We start from the raw sequence: 20,885 nt of genomic DNA on the forward strand, positions 1-20,885 counted from the left end.
TGTTCAGAGCTGTTCCCTGCGGCCTTCCCTCCCTGCCCTTCTTCCCTCAGGCTTCCAAAGTGTTTGAGTTTTGGAAATAGCATTTCTTGCTTCCATCACCCTGTGCCCTCCTGCCCCGGCCTCTTTCCTTGTGCTGCTTGGAGTGAAGTGGTGAGTAAAGAGCCCTGCTCTGCTTTCAGGATCATTTCAAGGCGACGCGATCAAACCGACAGTGTCTGCAGTGTGGGGGCGAGCAGGGCATGCAGCGACCTTCCGATGCACTTACATCTCCAACTCCTCCTATATTTATGTGGCCTGGTCTCAGCAGCGTGCTGGCGGGCCCCTGCAATACATCTTGCAGAGGAAGGGCCGGGGGGGTTCATACAGCCACACAGCCCCTTTTGCCCGCAAGAGGTCTTCTGGCCAGGCCGGTGAGAGCTCCGGCACCTTGGGCATGGCCACGCTGGACCTGGCTGACAGTGAGCTCTATTATTGCGCCCTGCAAGGACCACGGTGGGAGATGCTCGTGGGTGCCCTGACAATATCAGCTTCCTGCCCTCCTCCCTTTTGCGTTTAAGGGTGTCAGAGCCCAGCCCAGACTGGAGGGAGCGACACGGGGTACAGAGCTGAGGGGTACCCGGGCCGTGGGCAGCAGCCCAGCACCCAGCTGGCTGGGCAGGGGTCCCAGGGGCACAGACAAGGCGAAAAGCAGGCAGAGCGTCTCTGCAGGCAGAGCCAAACAGAGGAGAAGTGATACAGAGCAGCCCTAGCCACATGGGCTGCCGTGTGTTGGGCATCCTGGTTTGGGTACAGACCGGTGCCATGTCAGCATGTGCATGTACCAGCCGCTGGGCATTTACAAAACAAGAACACCCCCTAAATGCCACAGACAAAAGCCTTCTTAACAGCACTGCTCAGTTTGCTGAGGGTTTCCTTTCTAATCACCCAGACAGCCTTCATTTGACTTGCAGATTTGTCTTTCAGGTCCCAGCAGGACAACTTGCAGTCAAAAGAGGAAAACAAGACTCCCTCAACATTCCTGTGCAAAAAGTCATTTCTGGAGCTCATGGAGAGAGAAGGACAGTCAGAGTTAGGGCATTTGTCAGGAAAGATGATCCCAGAAGGACAAAACTGAGCCTTCCATTCTGAATGAATTATTTGATGTTTACATTGAGGACCTTCCCTGAAGGATTGAAAAGGCATCTTGCAACTGTCCTAGCTTTCACAATATGGCCTGACATCCCCCCTTTTCTTCTCAGCCTCAAGCGCCTAGCTCCAGTGGGCTCCTGCCTCCCCTTTACCCTCTGAACCTCCATTTCCCACCTCCTACCCAAGGGACTAGGCTGGAGCACCCAGGGGAAAAGGGAGCGTACAGGAGCTTGCAGGGTTGGCAGCACTGCTAAAAAGATGACACCAGCCAGGACCATGACACCGTGGCACATCTTGGTCCCAGTGGGTGTATTGGCCTGCAGGCACAAGGTTCCCAAAAGAAGTTTTGGGTCCCTCCCAAGCATGGTGAGCGCACAGAAGACAGTCTCCCCTTTCTTCAGAGGATATCCCACAATGTTGTCCCCCACTGAGCCTCGCAGGAGTTGTGTGGGGTGAGCTGGGGGGTGGGGTGAGTGGAGTTGGAGCCAGGACACCGCTCAAGCCTGCACCATCTTGCAGCACCAAGCAAGGACCTGCTCCCGGTGCCCATTAGCCCCATGGAGTCTTGGCTGCCTGGGGAATCCTCGGGGGACCTTATCACAGAGAAAAGGTGTGGGGGTGTTCATTCCTCCACGCTCCTCCCCATGTCAGCCTGGTGTGCTGGGGACAGGGAGTGAGGGCAGGGTAAAATGAGAGTGCGGGGCATGGGGAGGGTTCCGGGAGGGGATGCTGTGGGCTGACAGCCCATCCCTGGGGCTGGCCCAAGTAGGGCCTGGCCAAGGCCCGGACCTCGCTCTGGCTGGAGCACAGCACTCATAGCTCTGCTTTGCTCCTGACCGTCCCAGGCCATCTCCACGGCTCCCACACACCCCACAGCCCCTCACCCCACTTTCCTTTCCACAGCAGCCCCCCAGCAGGCAAGCAGCTTTCCCCTGCTGCCTTGCAGGCCTTGCCCAGGTGCCTTCTTTCCAAGGGCTACAGAGGTCTAAAGAGCCCGGCCACCCTCGCAGCCGTCCTGGCAGAAAAGTCTCTTGCTGTGGCCTTCTGGGGGCGCCGCGCTCCTTCGCTGCTGATGGACCTTCCTCAGCCCGCTCCCACGCAGCCCGGCTCGGCCCCGCGCCCCCCTTCTCCTCCCGCAGAGGGGCCGCGGCAGCGGGGGGCGGGGCGGGTCGTGGCGGGGGGGAGGGCAGAGTCGTGGGCGCGGCCGCAGCCGCAGCGAGGGGCGGCGATCGCGGTGCGGGCAGGAGCGGGGCCGAGCGCGGCTCAGCTCTGCTGCTCTCTGCCTCCCGCCGGGGCTGCTTTGCCCGCAGCCGGCCCCGGCCCCGGCCCCCGGCGCGGCAGGGCCTGATGCCGCCCAGGATGGTGCCTTGGCTCCTGGCCTTGTCGTTGGCAGCGGTGCCGGCAGGTGAGAGGCGAGCAGGGAGGGCAGCGAGCGCGGGGCTGGGCGGGCTGGGGCTGCCTGCGGGCGCCTGTGCCCCGTCCTGGGCAATCTCTCCTGCAAGCTGCCTATGTGGCAGGCAGGGAAATGTGGTGTCTCTCTCTGCTCACAAGGCCTGGTTCCTGTGTCAGGGCTCTTCCTCTGACCATTGTTATCTATTGGGTTGAAGGAGCAGGATTTAGTGCTCCCGCTGGACCAGTGACATTGCAATGCCCCCACCGGGGCTGCACCCTCCCTTGCCCGCTCTCAAGGTGACCACGGCTCCCTCTTGCTCTCCACAGCAGTCAACGGCCAGGTGGCCTTGGAGCAACACCATGGGGAACTGGCAGTGCGAGAAGGCGAGGGAGGCACCTTCCAGTGCAGCATGCGTGGAGGCAGCATGAGCAGCTACAGCATGTTCTGGTACCGGCAGAAGCTGCAGGGCTCTCTGACCTTGATTTACCGGCAGTATGGCGGTGCCTATGGAGAAGGTTTCGGGGGTCGCTTTGAGGGGAAAGTGGAGAGCTCCCAGAACAGATTCACGCTGAGGATCCGGGCAGCAAAGCAAGAGGACGCAGCAGTATATTACTGTGGTGCTTGGCGCACACTGGAGCAGGTCTTGAGCAGGGTGGAACAAGAACTGGCTGAGAGGGAGTCCAGACAGCTCAGCGCTTCCTCCAGGCAGCCACAAATCGGAAGGTGGCGCCAGGCAATAGCTGGTTCCAAAAGCAGGCCTTTCCCATGCTTGCCGGGAAAAGCAGAGGAGGGAGGAGTGTTTGGAGATGTGAGAGGATTTATGACGCAGCTATGAGCTCTTCTGGGAAGTTCGGAGGTGTGCGGTGAAGTGCACATTGCCTGAGCCTCCTCTCCAGCATGGCCCAGCTTTTCCTCAGTGCTCTGCTGCTGCTAAGTGAGTGAGTATCGGGGCTTTGCTGCTTCTTTCCTAGCCGTGTTCCTGTGTGCCTGACTTTCCTGGGTGTGAGCATGTCTGTGAGAGCCGTGTGCCTCCAGATTGGAGAACTGACTACCCATTTCCTCTCTGTGTTTCTCCTGATCCCCTGGAAGACCATGGAAATAGAAACACTTGTTGCCTTAGGCTGTTATTGCAGCTTTGCTCTTGTGTTTCTCCTCATCTTGGAGGATTGGCTCTGCGCGAGTCCAGGGTTCCAAGCCCCACACCCTCAGGTGCGCTGCCTGTGGTGAGTCCCTCTCAGCTGGTGGTTTTGTGGCGCCCTGGTAGAAGCGGAATCCTGGAGGGATCCGGTAGTGGATGTCTGCAATATCCGGAGGTACCCTCAGGTGCCCAGGCCAGGATCGCATGGGTCTCCTTCATCAGCTACGATTCTTCCTGCATCTGGTGCAGGGCAGCACAGGAGGGGTGAGCCTCTGCCTCCAAGGACAGTTCCCAGCCAACCGGTCTTTTGCCCTGCTCGCTCTTCTCCCCAGGGACTGTGTCTGCCACTTCTGTGCCATTCCCATGGGAGCAGGACACCTGTCTGGGCACTAACAAAAACCTCCTCCCAGGGCCCCTCATCTCTTTCTTGTGTGCTATCCCCCCACAGAGAGAGGAGCAGCTTATGCCAGGACATCCACCTCTGGTTGGCAGCCTCCCTGGGAGAGTTGCATGGTCAGCTGGAGGCTAGTGGAAGGTGCCTGGGAGTTCCGTGTTGCCGTCTGCCCCCAGAGCTGAGAAGCCCTAGGGATTTCATGCACCTCTCCTGCCATGTATTCGAGTCCCTTTCCAGAACTTGCACAGGTGCTGGTACCAGCAGGCACTGGTGCACAGTGCCTGCACAGCATACACTATGATCCATTAGAGTTTCAAGCATGAGAGCGAGAAGAGCATCCCAGGCATGTGAAGGAGAAGAGGGAAGACAGTGGCCCAAACGAAAGATGTGGTTTGACATGCTTCAGGTACAGCTGGCCCCCTTTTTGGCCCCCTTTCTTCTGCCCTTCCAGGGCTGGCTGACATTACAGCTTCAGGCATTACAGGCAGGCAGAGCTTTTGGCAAAAACTCTGGGGTGTGGAAATGTTTTGGGATGACTCCTGTGTCCTTGTACTTTGGATTGTGGGGCAGACCCGGAGCCTTCCCTCCCAGCCTCGCATGCTCCCGTGTGCTGCCCTGTGCCCTTTGCAGGTGTCAGGCAGGGGCCTCCAGGGTTGGAGTGGATCTCCTGATCTCTCTCCCTCCCCGCCCCTGTGTGGAGGGGCCCTGTTTCCAGGAAGAGCCATGGCCAGCAGCTGGGCCTCCCAGGCTCCAGGAAGCAAGCAGGAGACACGGGAGATGTGCGTGTTATTCCCTGTCCTTCCCAAACTGGGCTCTTCATGTGTGTACCTGCTGCTGCAGCCTCCCAGTGTGCGCATTGCCCAGTGTCGGTGTCTTTACAAAAAGCAGCCAGTCACTCACCATAAATGCAGCAGACAGAACCATGCTGAACACTGCTCCTCAGTCCTCTGGGGTCTTCCTTTCTACTCACCCATATAACCTTCCTCTCACTTTGCAGGATTTTTTTTTTTTTTTTCTCGAGTTCCAGCACTGAAACTTGCAGCCAAAAGATGAAACTGAGACTTCCTCAGCTTTCCCTTGCAGGAGGAACATTCCTGCTTATGGAGCTCATCAGGAGCCAAGGAGAAGTCTGATTCTGTCCCAGAGCACGTTCCCCGAAGGCCAAAAATGGGCCTTCCATGCAGAATAAGACTGACTTTTAAAATCAGCAGCTTGCACACATGGAGAATCCCAAGGGGTACACCCTGAATGGGCGTGCAAGGAACTCCTGGCAAAAGCCAGACCTGAAAAGGAAGTGTACAAGAGGTGGAAGCAGGGACAGGGGGCCCAGGAGGGATATGAAGGCAGTGTCCGAGCATGCAGGGATGGGGTTAGGAGAACTGAAGTCCATCTGAAGTTGAAACTGGCAAGGGATGTTAAGGGCAAGAAGAAAGGCTTCTAAAAGTGCACAAGCAGCAAAAGGAAGGCTAGGGCAAGAAGGAGGACCTGGGGAACTACAGGCCAGTCAGCTTCAGCTCAGTCCCTGTGCAGGTGATGGAGCCTTCCTTACCAGGTCAGCCAGCCTGTTGGCAGAGCTACTTTTGCCCTGTTTAGTGAGGTGGATCCTGTCTCTCCCAGGGAGACATAATTCTCCAAAAGGGTCCCATGGCCACAGAAAGCAAAACCCTGTTGCAGTATCAGTCCACTCCATCTCTCAGATGTGGAGGTAAAAGACAATCAACAATAGTGGCAAGACTAACTTCATTTTTTTGTTTTACTAATCACTATCTTAAGATAGAGCAAAGAAAGAAACCTTGAGCTTTGTATAAAATGCTCCAACTCCTGCCTGGCTTGCCAGGAATTCAAACTGCATAAAGCCAGTTAGCAGTTGCGGAGTTTGCTAGTGAAGACTTCCATTCTCTTTGTTCTCTGCCTTGTATATACAGCCAACCAGGGAGTGTTAGATAGTAACTATACCAACCAAAGAAATGTATATAAGTCATTTACTTATGCTAATCAGGGAAGCCTCAGCCTGATTTGTGCATCAGACATGCTTCCCCTGCAGCTGCTGCGGGGTGGGTGTGTGTGAGAGTGAGAATAAAGGTGCTCTCTGAACTACATCACTGCAAGTAGTAGAGTTTTTCCACTTTTTTTTTCCCCTCCTTTCTCCTCAGGGTGAAGCCCCAGGCACTGCCTGCAGCCCAAGACTTGCAGAGCTGTGTCCTCCATCAGAAGCTCTGTCTGCACCAAAGCCTCTGACATGACAGGGACAGCTGCTCCAACAGGCCCTGGGGAAAGTGCTCTGTGGTGCTTCACCACCATACCTGAGGCCATGAATGCTGGTCTGGACTGAGATGAGGATGCCTTCTTTGTGCCCTTCTGCACCTACTGCTGCAAAACTGTTGCATCTGTTGGCTCTCTCTATCACCTGTGCTGTGTTAGCTCTGTTACCTGCAGCTCTGTGAGAGGATCTATGATCCAGATGAGAGCACTCCTGGGAACCTAAGCAGCAGTGGGGTGGAATGCACATTCCTGGGGCCTCCTCTCCAGCCTGTCCCAGCCTTTCCTCGTTGCTCTAGTCCTGCTCCCAAGTGGGCAAGTGTAAGAGCATTGCTGCTGTGTTTTTAACTGTATTGGGTGTTACTGTGTTTGTGAGAGCTCTGTTCCTGCAAAGACACAGAAGTGATTAGGTATTTTCTCCTGGTGTTTGTTCTGGTTCCTTGTAGGAGCAGGCACATGGAAATACTAGTTTCCCCAAGAGTGGGGGCCTTCTCTGCCCTCATCACAGCTTTTGCTCATTTGCTGCTTCTTCTCAGGCTCATTTCCAGGCACATGTTCCCAGCTGAGGCTTGTGAGTTTTGGACCCTGCATAGGGCAGGGGCTCAGAGTCTTTCTCCTCAGGTGTGCTGTGTTTGGGGTGTCCCTGTCCACTGGTATGTTGGTGGGGCACTGGCACAAGCAGAAAGCAGGAGAGAGCCAGGAGTGGATGGCTGCAGTTTTTGGAGGTGTGCAAACAGACTGTGCCCCACGCTTCCAAAAGAGGATCAGCATCACCAGAGACGTCCCCAGCAACCCCTTCTCCATGCAGCTGCATTCCCTGACACCCAGGGCATCACCTTATGTCTCTGGGGAACAGCGGGACTGGACCCCTGGTGCTGGAACCACAGTGCATGGGGCTTGAGCAGGGTGCAGGGTCCACTCCTGGTGTGTTTTCTTTGCCCTGAAGACAAGGCTGGGCTTTAGGTGCTGTGGTGGGGATACAGTGGTGGAACCGGGCTGCATACATCAAGCATGCCCCTTCCTCTGTCACTGACATTCTTGAGGGGATTGATGGTATTAATGGGGCAGGTTTGCTTTGAGCTGTGTCAGGTCGAGAGGAGTAGGAGAGCACAAGACCAGACTAGCGGAGCAAAGTGACATCATGCGAGAGCCCCCATAATATTTCATTAAAGAGGACAGTTACTGGCAGAGCAGGATTGGGGCTGGGGACAGCAAGAGAGAAGCAAAGTCATCTTGGGGTCCAGCTCTTTCTGCTTCCACACTGGGTGCACTCCCCCGTGCAAATCTCCTTCCCCACAGGGGAGCAGGTGCTGTGGCAGGGAGATGGAGGCTTTCAGGATTTCAGAGACATTTCAGGAGAGGGCCAAGATCAGCCGCAAGGAGGGAGTCATTTTCTGGGGCCAGTGAGCTTCCCCAGGTGGAGGGATGATGCTGGTTCTCCATGTCCCTGGCAAGCGGACCCCACTGTGGCAAGTGACCTACCTCTCGCCCTGTGCATGCATTGCCTTGCTCTTTGCACTCTCTGTCCGCAGGGGTGTGGGCCTGCATGCAGCTAGTGGAGGCTGGTGGAGGGCTGTGAGTGCCTGGGGACTCTGAGCACCTCTTCTGCCATGGATCCAGCTGGGCCTCATACATCAGCAGCCAATCAGGTAATATGAAGAAGTATGGGGCCACTGTGGAGGGTCAAGCCACCACCTTCTGGGACAAACTCTGGGCTCAGTAGACTCTGGTCCTGCGCACTCTGCATCCCTGGCACTCAGCTCAGTACTTGTGGACCATTCATTCCCATGGGGACAGGAGACCTGGATGCACCCTGACTGACACAAACATCCTGCTGGGGCTGCTGATCCATGGTGCAGGAGCTGGAGGGGAGGCGACTGCCAGGAGGGGTTCAGGGCAGCTCCCAGGGAGGGATGGGCCATTGCTGCGCATCGTGGGGGGATCCCACTTCCCAAATCTACTCCTCACACTCCCTGCCCTCCACTGTCTCCAGGGACCCTCTTCCCAGGAACAGCCATGGCCAGCTCTCAGGCTCTTCAGCCTCCAGGAAGGAACCAGGGCACACTGGAGATCAGCTGGCCTAAAGGGGATGCATGCTACTCCCCACCTTCCCAAAGGTGGCCTCCTAGTTTGGGTACATACTGGTGCCATGTTGAGCATGTGCATGTACCAGCCGCTGTGTGTTTACAAAACAGCAACACACCTTAAATGCCGCAGAGAAAACAAAGTCAGAGTTAGGGCATTTGTCATGAAAAATGATCCCGGAAGGACAAAACTGAGCCTTCCATTCTGAATGAATTATTTGGTGTTTACACTGAGGACCTTCCCTGAAGGATTGAAAAGGCATCTTGCAACTGTCCTGGCTTTCACAATATGGCCTGACATCCCCCCTTTTCTTCTCAGCCTCAAGTGCCTAGCTCCAGTGGGCTCCTGCCCCCCCTTTACCCTCTGAACCTCCATTTCCCACCTCCTACCCAAGGGACTGGGCTGGAGCACCCAGGGGAAGAGGGAGCGTACAGGAGCTGGACAGCCTGCAGGGTTGGCAGCACTGCTGAAAAGATGACACCAGCCAGGACCATGACACCGTGGCACATCTTGATCCCAGGGGGTGTGTTGACCTGCAGGCACAAGGATCCCAAAAGAAGTTTGGGGTCCCTCCCAAGCATGGTGAGCACACAGAAGACAGTCTCCCCTTTCTTCAGAGGATATCCCACAATGTTGTCCCCCACTGAGCCTCGCAGGAGTTGTGTGGGGTGAGCTGGGGGTTGGGGTGAGTGGAGTTGGAGCCAGGACACCGCTCAAGCCTGCGCCTTCTTGCAGCACCAAGCAAGGACCTGCTCCCGGTGCCCATTAGCCCCATGGAGTCTTGGCTGCCTGGGGAATCCTGGGGGGCCCCTTGTCACAGAGAAAAGGTGTGGGGGTGTTCATTCCTCCACGCTCCTCCCCATGTCAGCCTGGTGTGCTGGGGACAGGGAGTGAGGGCAGGGTAAAATGAGAGTGCGGGGCATGGGGAGGGTCACTGTGGCTGGAGCACAGCACTCATAGCTCTGCTTTACTCCCAACTGTCCCTGGCCATCTCCGTGGCTCCCACACACCCCACAGCCCCTCCCCCCACTTTCCATTCCGGAGCAGCCACCAAACAGGCAAGCAGCTTTCCCCTATTGCCTTGGAGGCGTTGCCCAGGTGCCTTCTTTTCAAGAGCTACATGGGTCTAAAGAGCCCGGCCACCCTCACAGCTGTCCGGGCAGAAAAGGGAAAGGAGCCCTGGTACCTATTTCAGCAGCAGAATCTCTCACAAGCCCACCCAAAACCATGAACATGCTGTCACCTCCTTGCTTCCTCCTCAGTCTCTCTCACACACACAAAGCAAAAGGGAAGCTTTTGCTGGTCAGGAAGAAGCACAAAGAGCCTTGAGAGCATTTTCACAGGGAAAGCCCAAGCTGAATCTAGTGTGGCTACCTCATGTTCTTTGGGGAGTCCCACAGCAATGTAGCACGAAGAGCTGAGCTGTAGAGCAGATTTTCCCCTGGACAGGTTACAAAGTCTCTTCTCTGTGTTGTTACTTCTGTCTCCACGTGCATATCCTGGGTCAGCTCAGACAGGGGTCACACGGGCACAGAAGGGGTGATTGTGAGGGGGAAGCAGGCAGAGCTGCTCTGCAGATAGAGCCAAGCTGAGGAGAGGCAAGGCAACGCGGGCCTGGATGTGTGGTCGACGGTGTGCATGGGGTTATTGCCTGTCCTAAGCAGGCAGGACAGGCACACCAGGCATCTGGGAATCAAGTGTGCCCCTGCACCCGGCACAGCCCTGTGGGGCTGTGCTGACTCCTCGCAGCCTGTCCAGGACAGGGTGTTTTCTCTGGCAAGCTGCACCTGCCTGCACTGGAGCCCGCTTCTCTCAGTCCTCCCCACACTGGGCAGAGCTGAGCAGCGTGTGAAGCCTTGGAAAACGTGTCACCTCCTCGGGGTCCCTGTGGGGCAGGTTGGGTGGGTGGGCTTTTGGAGGCTGACTTCCAAAGCTGTTTCTCAGCCCCATGGCCAGAGGACCGGGAGTGAAGCTAGGGCAGGATGCGGTTGTGAGGCATGGGGACAGTCTTACGAGGGGATGCTGGAGGCCGACAGCCCGGTGCTGGGGCCGGCCGAGCTGGGCCTGGCTGAGACCCTGACCCATGTGCCGGCAGAGCAGGGCACTCCGCATCTTAGCTCTCCTCGCTGCCATCCACGACCGTCTCCAGGGCTCCGTCACGGCTTGCAGCCCCCAGTCTGCTCTTCTTTCCGGAGCAGCCCCCGAGCGGCAGAGAAGCTTCTCCCTATGGCCTCTGAGGCATTGCCCAGGGCTCCTCTTTACGAGGCTACGCAGGGCTGGGGAGCCCGCACACTCGTCCCACCGTGCGGGGCAAAAAGGGAAAGGAGCTGCGGCCTTCTGGGGGCGCCGCACTCCTTCTCTGCCGATGAACGTCCGCCGGCCGGGCCCTGCGTCGCCGCTCCTCCTCCCACAAAGGGACCGCGACAGCGAGGGGCGGGACGGGTCTGCGGTGGGGGCAGAGTCCTTAGCGCTGCCGCGGTGAAGGCCCCCAGTGGCGGTGTGTGCAGGAGAGGGCCGAGGCAGGGCCTGATGCCGCCCAGGATGGTGCCTTGGCTCCTGGCCTTGTCGTTGGCAGCGGTGCCGGCAGGTGAGAGGCAGCCAGGGAGGGCAGCGAGCGCGGGGCCGGGCGGGCTGGGGCTGGGGCTGGGGCTGCCTGTGCCCCGTCCTGGGAGCCAGCTGCTGCCTGCTGCCACGTGAGGTGCACTCTGCCATGAAAATTGCCTTTGCCAGTGGGGATGAGGTTCTGTGGCAGGGAGAGGGAGGTTTCCAGTATTTGGGGGACATTTCAGGACAAGGCCAAGTTCAGCCCTGAGGAGGGCAGCCTTGGGATTTCCCAGGGCCAGTGGGTTTCCCAGGGTAGAGGGAAGAGGGAGGGATGATGCCAGGTCTCCATGTCCTCAGGAAGGGGACCCCAGAGCGGCTGGTGAACTGCCTGCCACTGCGTGTGTGTGTGCGCGCTGCCTTGCTCCCTGCACTCTCTGTCCACAGGGGTGCAGGCCCAGGTGCGGCTGGTGGAGGCCGGTGGAGGGCTGCGAGAGTTTGGGGACTCCGTGCAACTCTCCTGCCGTGGATCCGGCTTCAGCTTCAAGGATTTTGGTTTACTTTGGTACCGTCAGGCCACCGGTGCCACACTCGAGTGGGTCGCCACCATCAGCTATGATTCTAGCAACATTCGTTATGGTACGGCAGTGGAGAGTGGAGCCACTGTCTCCCGCGACAATTCACAGGCTGTGGCGTCTCTGGCCCTGCGTGCCCTGCGCCCACAGGACTCGGCCCGCTATTTCTGTGCCATTCCCACAGTGACAGGAAAGCCGTCTGCACCCTGACACAAACCTCCTGCCAGCGGCCCTGGCCCAGAGTGTGGGAGCTGGAGGGGTGGGGAGTGGCAGGCAAGTTTGGGGGCATGGCTGCTCACTGCGTGGCAATCCCACAGGTGCAGCAAATGGGACCTTTCCCCACATCCCTCCTTTCTTACACCACAGAGACAAGGGCAGGCTTCAGCTCTAACATGGGCGTTTCCTGTAGCTTTTCCCCTTTCCACACAACCCCCCCCCACGTCTTCTTTGTGCTTGTTGCAGTGGATGCCTGTGGGAACAGCCCTGCTGTATTTTCAGGTGTGATTTTGAGCTTCTTACACTTCTTGCACTCCTCCCTCCCTCCATTTTGCATTCATGGTTGTCACAGTCCCGGCCTGCTTTGAGGAAGGGACGGGGTTGTGCTGAGGACAGACCTTGGCTGGGTGCAGGTCACAGTGGCACAGATGTGGTGGGAAATGTGGGCAGAGCAGCACTGCAGCCAGAGCGGAGCTGGAGAGAGGCAAAGTGGAGCAGGCATGATCATGTGGGTTGCCATATGCATGGGGTTATTGCCCTGCCTAGATCAGCGTGATGGGGGTCCCTGGCACCTTGGGACCTGGGCATGCCCTGTACCCGGCTTGGCCCCGTGGAACTGTGCTGACTGCTCGCAGCCCTGCTGGCCTGACCCTCATGTGTCCCTGCAGAGCACATGGGGAAGAGCCTCGTTCCACTTGCAGCTGCGGATCAGGCACCTCAGTGCGGCTTATGGCCTCCATAGCAGGGGAACAGGCAGGGCACAGGGGAACCTCCCAAGGCTGCTCTACCTGCACCTCAGGGCCTGTTGCTTTGCACTGGGCCCAGCAGTTTCCCCTGCGGGCACTGCAGTCAGTCGTGCGAGGACAAGGGCGAAGATGGGGGCATAAGGAAACAGCTCCGTGAGTGGGCCCCAGGTTTCCTGTGATGGTGGGGGAGGCCCCTTCCAGTGCAGAACGAGAGGGGCAGTATGAGCAACCATACCATGTTCTGGTCCCAGCAGATCCCATCTTTGCTCTTTTGCTTCTCCTCCTCCAAGCCTCCAGGGATGAGTGCTGCATTGGGCAATCACCAAGCTGGAGCTGTGCTTTCTACTGAATCTCACCACTTGTCCCAAGAGAAGCAGAGCCCTGCTCAGGCCAGCCTGGTTCGACTGGTACTGTCTCTCAGCTTTGCCTGCGAAAAGGAAGTGGGCTGAGGTGAGGTGGTTCTGCTCTTGCTACATCTCTTCCTGGCCATGGTCCTGGGAGGTGAAGGAGATCCTGGTCCTTGGGAGGCATCAACAAAGCTCAGAGCCCTTTCTGTGCACTTACATGTCCATACTAAAGGGGGGGATATCAGAACTGAAGGGGATGGTGGGGGAGTCTTTTCTCCACACTGTGTTTCCACCCCAAGCCGGCTGCAGACGGAGCAGCGCCCTCCTTGTCTCTGCTTTGTTCCTAGCCATTCTTGGCCCTCTCCATTGCTCCCCCACGGCCAACAGCCCCTCACCCTGTTCTCCTTTCCAGAGCGGCCAGCAAGCAGGAGAGCAGCTTTTCCCTATTCCCTAGGCATTGCCTAGCCCTCTTTCCGGGGGCTACGCAGGGCTCCAGAGCCAGGACAGCCTCACAGCCGTTCTGGAAGAAAAGGGAAAGGAAGCTTGTCCTTTTGGGGGCGCCACGCTCCTTCTCTGCTGATGCCTCTGCCCAGGGTCGGCCAGGCCCAGAGCTGGGTCCCCCCTTCTCCTCCCCAAAAGGGGCTGTGACAGTGGGGGGGGCGGGTCGGATGGGGGAGGGCAGAGTTGGCAGAGCTGCTGCGGCGAGGGGCTGCGATCCTGGTGCGGGCAGGAGCAGAGGCGAGGGTGGCTCAGCTCTGCTCCTCTCCGCCTCCCACCGGGGCTGCTTTGCCCTCGGCACTAGCCTATGGCCGCGGTCCCCGGCCCGGCAGGGCCTGATGCCGCCCAGGATGGTGCCTTGGCTCCTGGCTCTGTCCTTCGCAGAGATGCTGGCAGGTGAGAGGTGGCCAGGGAGGGCAGCGAGCGCGGGGCCGGGCGGGCTGGAGCTGCCTGCGGGTGCCTGACCCCCTTGTGGGGCCCAACTCCTCCTGCTCCCATGCGGAGTGCACTCTCCCATGAAAACTTCCCCGCTGGGGCCTGGGTGCTGTGGCAGGGAAAGGGAGGCTTTCAGGAGTTCCGAGACATGTCAGGAAAGGGCCAGATCAGTGCCGAGGAGGGCAGCCTTGTGATTTTCCAGGGCCGGTGGTTTTTCCAGGGTAGAGGGACAGTGCTGTCTCTCCATGTCCGTGCAAAGGGGATGCCTTCAAAGCTGCAGTGGGCTTGGGATACTGTCAGGCCCTTGGTTCTGGCCTGGAGTGGGTCTCCTCCTTCCAATCTGATTTCTCGAGTACATGCCGGTGGTGGAGGGTTGAGCCATTGCCTCCTGGAGCAATCCATGGGCAAAGGCGTCCCTGGCCCTGCATGCCCTGCACCCCTGGGACTCCACCTGATAGTTCAGTGCCATTAGCATGGGAAGAGGAAGCCTGGCTGCACCCTGACACAAACCTCCGGCAGGGGCCAGGGGCCTCTCTCTGGCCCTGGGTGTGGGAGCTGGAGGGGAGGTAACTGCTGGAGTGTTCAGAGCTGTTCCCGAGGAGACCTGGGCTTTCCAAGAGCACCGCGGGACAATCCCAAAGGTGCCATAAAGAGCTACCTTCTTGGGATTAATCTTTTCCTCTTCACAAAATGCAAAGGCAGTGTTCAAGTCTGACAGGAGTGTTCAGCATATTTCACCTCCCCAAACAACCTCTGGCTACTTGAGCTGCCTGCGGCCTTCCCTCCCTGCCCTTCTTCACTCAGGCTTCCAAAGTGTTTGAGTTTTGGAAATAGCATTTCTTGCTTCCATCACCCCGTGCCCTCCCGCCCCGGCCTCTTTCCTTGTGCTGCTTGGAGTGAAGTGGTGAGTAAAGAGCCCTGCTCTGCTTTCAGGATCATTTCAAGGCGACGCGATCAAACCGACAGTGTCTGCAGTGTGGGGGCGAGCAGGGCATGCAGCGACCTTCCGATGCACTTACAGCTCCAACTCCTCCTATATTTATGTGGCCTGGTATCGGCAGCGTGCTGGCGGGCCCCTGCAATACATCCTGCAGAGGAAGGGCCGGGGGGGTTCATACAGCCACACAGCCCCTTTTGCCCACAAGAGGTTTTCTGGCCAGGCCGATGAGAGCTCCGGCACCTTGGGCATGGCCACGCTGGACCTGGCTGACAGAGAGCTCTCTTATTGCGCCCTGCAAGGACCACGGTGGGAGATGCTCATGGGTGCCCTGACAATATCAGCTTCCTGCCCTCCTCCCTTTTGCGTTTAAGGGTGTCAGAGCCCAGCCCAGACTGGAGGGAGCGACACGGGGTACAGAGCTGAGGGGTACCCAGGCCGTGGGCAGCAGCCCAGCACCCAGCTGGCTGGGCAGGGGTCACAGGGGCACAGACAAGGCGAAAAGCAGGCAGAGCATCTCTGCAGGCAGAGCCAAGCAGAGGAAAATGATACAGAGCAGCCCTAGCCACATGGGCTGCCATGTGTTGGGCATCCTGGTTTGGGTACAGACCAGTGCCATGTCAGCATGTGCATGTACCAGCCGCTGGGCATTTACAGAACAAGAACACCCCCTAAATGCCACAGACAAAAGCCTTCTTAACAGCACTGCTCAGTTTGCTGAGGGTTTCCTTTCTAATCACCCAGACAGCCCTCATTTGACTTGCAGATTTGTCTTTCAGGTCCCAGCAGGACAATTTGCAGTCAAAAGAGGAAAACAAGACTCCCTCAACATTCCTGTGCAAAAAGTCATTTCTGGAGCTCATGGGGAGAGAAGGACAGAGTTAGGGCATTTGTCAGGAAAAAAGATCCCGGAAGGACAAAACTGAGCCTTCCATTCTGAATGAGATTATTTGATGTTTGTTTCCCAGATCTGAGAATGTAATGGGAGCAAGAGCTTTTGAGAACATGCGTCTCTCTAAGGTTAGCATCTTGGAGCTGAGAAGTAGGAGGCCAGGCAAATGTGAGAGTACATCAAGTGATTGCTTGAGCTCTCACCATGTGCTGCTCATCCTTGGCTCCTGTGTCTGCAGGTGCTCTTGCTCAGGTGCAGACAGAGGCCTCTGGGCCCACAGCAGGGAAGGTCTCAGAGCCTCTCACCCTTACCTGCCACATCTCTGGCATACCCCTCACTGACAGCCCACCCAAAACCATGAACATACTGTTACCTCCTTGCTTCCTCCTCAGTCTCTCTCACACACACACAAAGCAAAAGGGAAGCTTTTGCTGGTCAGGAAGAAGCACAAAGAGCCTTGAGAGCATTTTCATAGGGAAAGCCCAAGCTGAATCTAGTGTGGCTACCTCATGTTCTTTAGGGAGTCCCACAGCAATGCATCTAGGAGCTGCAGAGCCCATTTTTCCCCAGGACGAGAAGAGAAGTCCCTCCTCCTTGTTGCTAATTATGGCTCGATGGGTATATATGCCTTGGCTCCTTGGGGGTGGGGTGGGCAAGGGAAAGCAGCAAGGGGCAAGGGACAAGAGGTGCAGAACTCCCAGGGTGCTCACAGCCCTCCACAGGCCTCTAGCCTCCACACCAGGGCCTGCACCCCTGTGGACGGGGCAAGAGTGCCATGGGGAGGGTTCATTTCCCCACGCTTCTCCCCACCTCGGCCTGCTGGGCGGGGGATGGCGAGTGAGAAAGGGCAGGGTGAGGGTGCAGGGCATTGGGGGGGGTGGGTCCTGCAAGGGGACCCTGTGGGCTGCCACCTATCCCTGGGGCTGGCCCAAGTAGGGCCTGGCCAAGGCCCGGACCTCGCTCTGGCTGGAGCACAGCACTCATAGCTCTGCTTTGCTCCTGACCGTCCCAGGCCATCTCCATGGCTCCCACACACCCCACAGCCCCTCACCCCACTTTCCTTTCCACAGCAGCCCCCCAGCAGGCAAGCAGCTTTCCCCTGCTGCCTTGCAGGCCTTGCCCAGGTGCCTTCTTTCCAAGGGCTACAGAGGTCTAAAGAGCCCGGCCACCCTCGCAGCCGTCCTGGCAGAAAAGTCTCTTGCTGTGGCCTTCTGGGGGCGCCGCGCTCCTTCGCTGCTGATGGACCTTCCTCAGCCCGCTCCCACGCAGCCCGGCTCGGCCCCGCGCCCCCCTTCTCCTCCCGCAGAGGGGCCGCGGCAGCGGGGGGCGGGGCAGGGCGGGTCGTGGCGGGGGGGAGGGCAGAGTCGTGGGCGCGGCCGCAGCCGCAGCGAGGGGCGGCGATCGCGGTGCGGGCAGGAGCGGGGCCGAGCGCGGCTCAGCTCTGCTGCTCTCTGCCTCCCGCCGGGGCTGCTTTGCCCCCAGCCGGTCCCGGCCCCGGCGCCCGGCGCGGCAGGGCCTGATGCCGCCCAGGATGGTGCCTTGGCTCCTGGCCTTGTCGTTGGCAGCGGTGCTGGCAGGTGAGAGGCGAGCAGGGAGGGCAGCGAGCGCGGGGCTCGGCGGGCTGGGACTGGGGCTGCCTGCGGGCACCTGTGCCCCGTCCTGGGCAAGCTCTCCTGCAAGCTGCCTATGTGGCAGGCAGGGAAATGTGGTGTCTCTCTCTGCTCACAAGGCGTGGTTCCTGTGTCAGGGCTCTTCCTCTGACCATCGTTATCTGTTGGGTTGAAGGAGCAGGATTTAGTGTTCCCGCTGGACCAGTGACACTGCAATGCCCCCACCAGGGCTGCACCCTCCCTTGCCCGCTCTCAAGGTGACCACGGCTCCCTCTTGCTCTCCACAGCAGTCAACGGCCAGGTGGTCTTGGAGCAACACCATGGGGAACTGGCAGTGCGAGAAGGCGAGGGACGCACCTTCCAGTGCAGCATGCGTGGAGGCAGCATGAGCAGCTACTACATGTTCTGGTACCGGCAGAAGCTGCAGGGCTCTCTGACCTTGATTTACCGGCAGTATGGTAATGCCTATGGAGAGGGTTTCCAGGGTCGCTTTGAGGGGAAAGTGGAGAGCTCCCGGAACAGATTCACGCTGAGGATCCGGGCAGCAAAGCAAGAGGATGCAGCGGTATATTACTGTGGTGCTTGGCTCACACTGGAGCAGGTCTTGAGCAGGGTGGAACAAGAACTGGCTGAGAGGGAGTCCAGACAGCTCAGCACTTCCTCCAAGCAGCCACAAATCGGAAGGTGGCGCCAGGCAATAGCTGGTTCCAAAAGCAGGCCTTTCCCGTGCTTGCAGGTAAAAGCAGAGGAGGGAGGAGTGTTTGGGGATGTGAGAGGATTTATGACGCAGCTATGAGCTCTTCTGGGAAGTTCGGAGGTGTGTGGTGAAGTGTGCATTGCCTGAGCCTCCTCTCCAGTATGGCCCAGCTTTTCCTCAGTGCTCTGCTGCTGCTGCTGCTGCCAAGTGAGTGAGTATCGGGGCTTTGCTGCCTCTTTCCTAGCCGTGTTCCTGTGTGCCTGACTTTCCTGGGTGTGAGAGCGGTGTGCCTCCAGATTGGAGAAGTGGCTACCTGTTTCCTCTCTGTGTTTCTCCTGATCCCCTGGAAGACCATGGAAATAGAAACACTTGTTGCCTTAGGCTGTTATTGCAGCTTTGCTCTTGTGCTTCTCCTCATCTTGGAGGATTGGCTCTGCACAAGTCCAGGGTTCAGAGCCCCACACCCTCAGGTGCGCTGCCTGTGGTGAGTCCCTCTCAGCTGGTGGTTTTGTGGCGCCCTGGTAGAAGTGGAATCCTGGAGGGATCCGGTAGTGGATGTCTGCAATATCCGGAGGTACCCTCAGGTGCCCAGGGCAGGATCGCATGGGTCTCCTTCATCAGCTACGATTCTTCCTGCATCTGGTGCAGGGCAGCACAGGAGGGGTGAGCCTCTGCCTCCAAGGACAGTTCCCAGCCAACCGGTCTTTTGCCCTGCTCGCTCTTCTCCCCAGGGACTGTGTCTGCCACTTCTGTGCCATTCCCATGGGAGCAGGACACCTGTCTGGGCACTAACAAAAACCTCCTCCCAGGGCCCCTCATCTCCTTCTAGTGTGCTATCCCCCCACAGAGAGAGGAGCAGCTTATGCCAGGACATCCACCTCTGGTTGGCAGCCTCCCTGGGAGAGTTGCATGGTCAGCTGGAGGCTAGTGGAAGGTGCCCGGGAGTTCCGTGTTGCCGTCTGCCCCCAGAGCTGAGAAGCCCTAGGGATTTCATGCACCTCTCCTGCCATGGATTCGAGTCCCTTTCCAGAACTTGCACAGGTGCTGGTACCAGCAGGCTCTGGTGCACAGTGTCTGCACAGCATACACTATGATCCATTAGAGTTTCAAGCATGAGAGCAAGAAGAGCATCCCAGGCATGTGAAGGGCAAGACAGTGGCCCAAACGAAAGATGTGGTTTGACATGCTTCAGGTACAGCTGGCCCCCTTTTTGGCCCCCTTTCTTCCGCCCTTCCAGGGCTGGCTGACATTACAGCTTCAGGCATTACAGGCAGGCAGAGCTTTTGGCAAAAACTCTGGGGTCTGGAAATGTTTTGGGATGACTCCTGTGTCCTTGTACTTGGATTGTGGGGCAGACCTGGAGCCTTCCCTCCCAGCCTCGCATGCTCCCGTGTGCTGCCCTGTGCCCTTTGCAGGTGTCAGGCAGGGGCCTCCAGGGTTGGAGTGGATCTCCTGATCTCTCTCCCTCCCCGGCCCTGTGTGCAGGGGCCCTGTTTCCAGGAAGAGCCATGGCCAGCAGCTGGGCCTCCCAGGCTCCAGGAAGCAAGCAGGAGACATGGGAGATGTGCGTGTTATTCCCTGTCCTTCCCAAACTGGGCTCTTCATGTGTGTACCTGCTGCTGCAGCCTCCCAGTGTGCGCATTGCCCAGTGTCGGTGTCTTTACAAAAAGCAGCCAGTCACTCACCATAAATGCAGCAGACAGAACCATGCTGAACACTGCTCCTCAGTCCTCTGCGATCTTCCTTTCTACTCACCCATATAACCTTCCTCTCACTTGCAGGATTTTTTTTTTTCCTCGAGTTCCAGCACTGAAACTTGCAGCCAAAAGATGAAACTGAGACTTCCTCAACTTTTCCTTGCAGGAGGAACATTCCTGCTTATGGAGCTCATCAGGAGCCAAGGAGAAGTCTGAGTTTGTCCCAGAGCACATTCCCCAAAGGCCAAAACCCTGTTGCCAACACCAGCTGTGCAACCAAGTGTTCATGGGCAGTATCAGTCCACTCCGTCTCTCAGCTGTGGAGGTAAAAGACAATCAACAATAGTGGCAAGACTAACTTCATTTTTTTGTTTTACTAATCACTATCTTAAGATAGAGCAAAGAAAGAAACCTTGAGCTTTGTATAAAATGCTCCAACTCCTGCCTGGCTTGCCAGGAATTCAAACTGCATAAAGCCGGTTAGCAGTTGCAGAGTTTGCTAGTGAAGACTTCCATTCTCTTTGTTCTCTGCCTTGTATATACAGCCAACCAGGGAGTGTTAGATAGTAACTATACCAACCAAAGAAATGTATATAAGTCATTTACTTATGGTAATCAGGGAAGCCTCAGCCTGATCTGTGCATCAGACATGCTTCCCCTGCAGCTGCTGCGGGGTGGGTGTGTGTGAGAGTGAGAATAAAGGTGCTCTCTGAACTACATCACTGCAAGTAGTAGAGTTTTTCTACTTTTTTTTCCCCCTCCTTTCTCCTCAGGGTGAGGCCCCAGGCACTCCCTGCAGCCCAAGACTTGCAGAGCTGTGTCCTCCATCAGAAGCTCTGTCTGCACCAAAGCCTCTGACATGACAGGGACAGCTGCTCCAACAGGCCCTGGGGAAAGTGCTCTGTGGTGCTTCACCACCATACCTGAGGCCATGAATGCTGGTCTGGACTGAGATGAGGATGCCTTCTTTGTGCCCTTCTGCACCTACTGCTGCAAAACTGTTGCATCTGTTGGCTCTCTCTATCACCTGTGCTGTGTTAGCTCTGTTACCTGCAGCTCTGTGAGAGGATCTATGATCCAGATGAGAGCACTCCTGGGAACCTAAGCAGCAGTGGGGTGGAATGCACATTCCTGGGGCCTCCTCTCCAGCCTGTCCCAGCTTTTCCTCGTTGCTCTAGTCCTGCTCCCAAGTGGGCAAGTGTAAGAGCATTGCTGCTGTGTTTTTAACTGTATTGGGTGTTACTGTGTTTGTGAGAGCTCTGTTCCTGCAAAGACACAGAAGTGATTAGGTATTTTC

The 20,885-nt window shown here is 57.6% G+C and overlaps 1 long non-coding RNA gene across 1 annotated transcript; it reads left to right on the plus strand.

Annotated features, from left to right (window-relative positions):
• The first annotated feature begins 19,684 nt into the window (after positions 1-19,684).
• LOC136994408 (uncharacterized) lies at positions 19,685-20,885 on the plus strand. The gene is made up of 2 exons (XR_010886496.1): positions 19,685-19,913; positions 20,362-20,885. It is a non-coding gene; the product is annotated as an uncharacterized lncRNA (long non-coding RNA).

The sequence above is a fragment of the Apteryx mantelli genome, chromosome 28, assembly GCF_036417845.1.
Source record: "Apteryx mantelli isolate bAptMan1 chromosome 28, bAptMan1.hap1, whole genome shotgun sequence".
In the NCBI taxonomy this organism is placed as follows: domain Eukaryota; kingdom Metazoa; phylum Chordata; class Aves; order Apterygiformes; family Apterygidae; genus Apteryx; species Apteryx mantelli.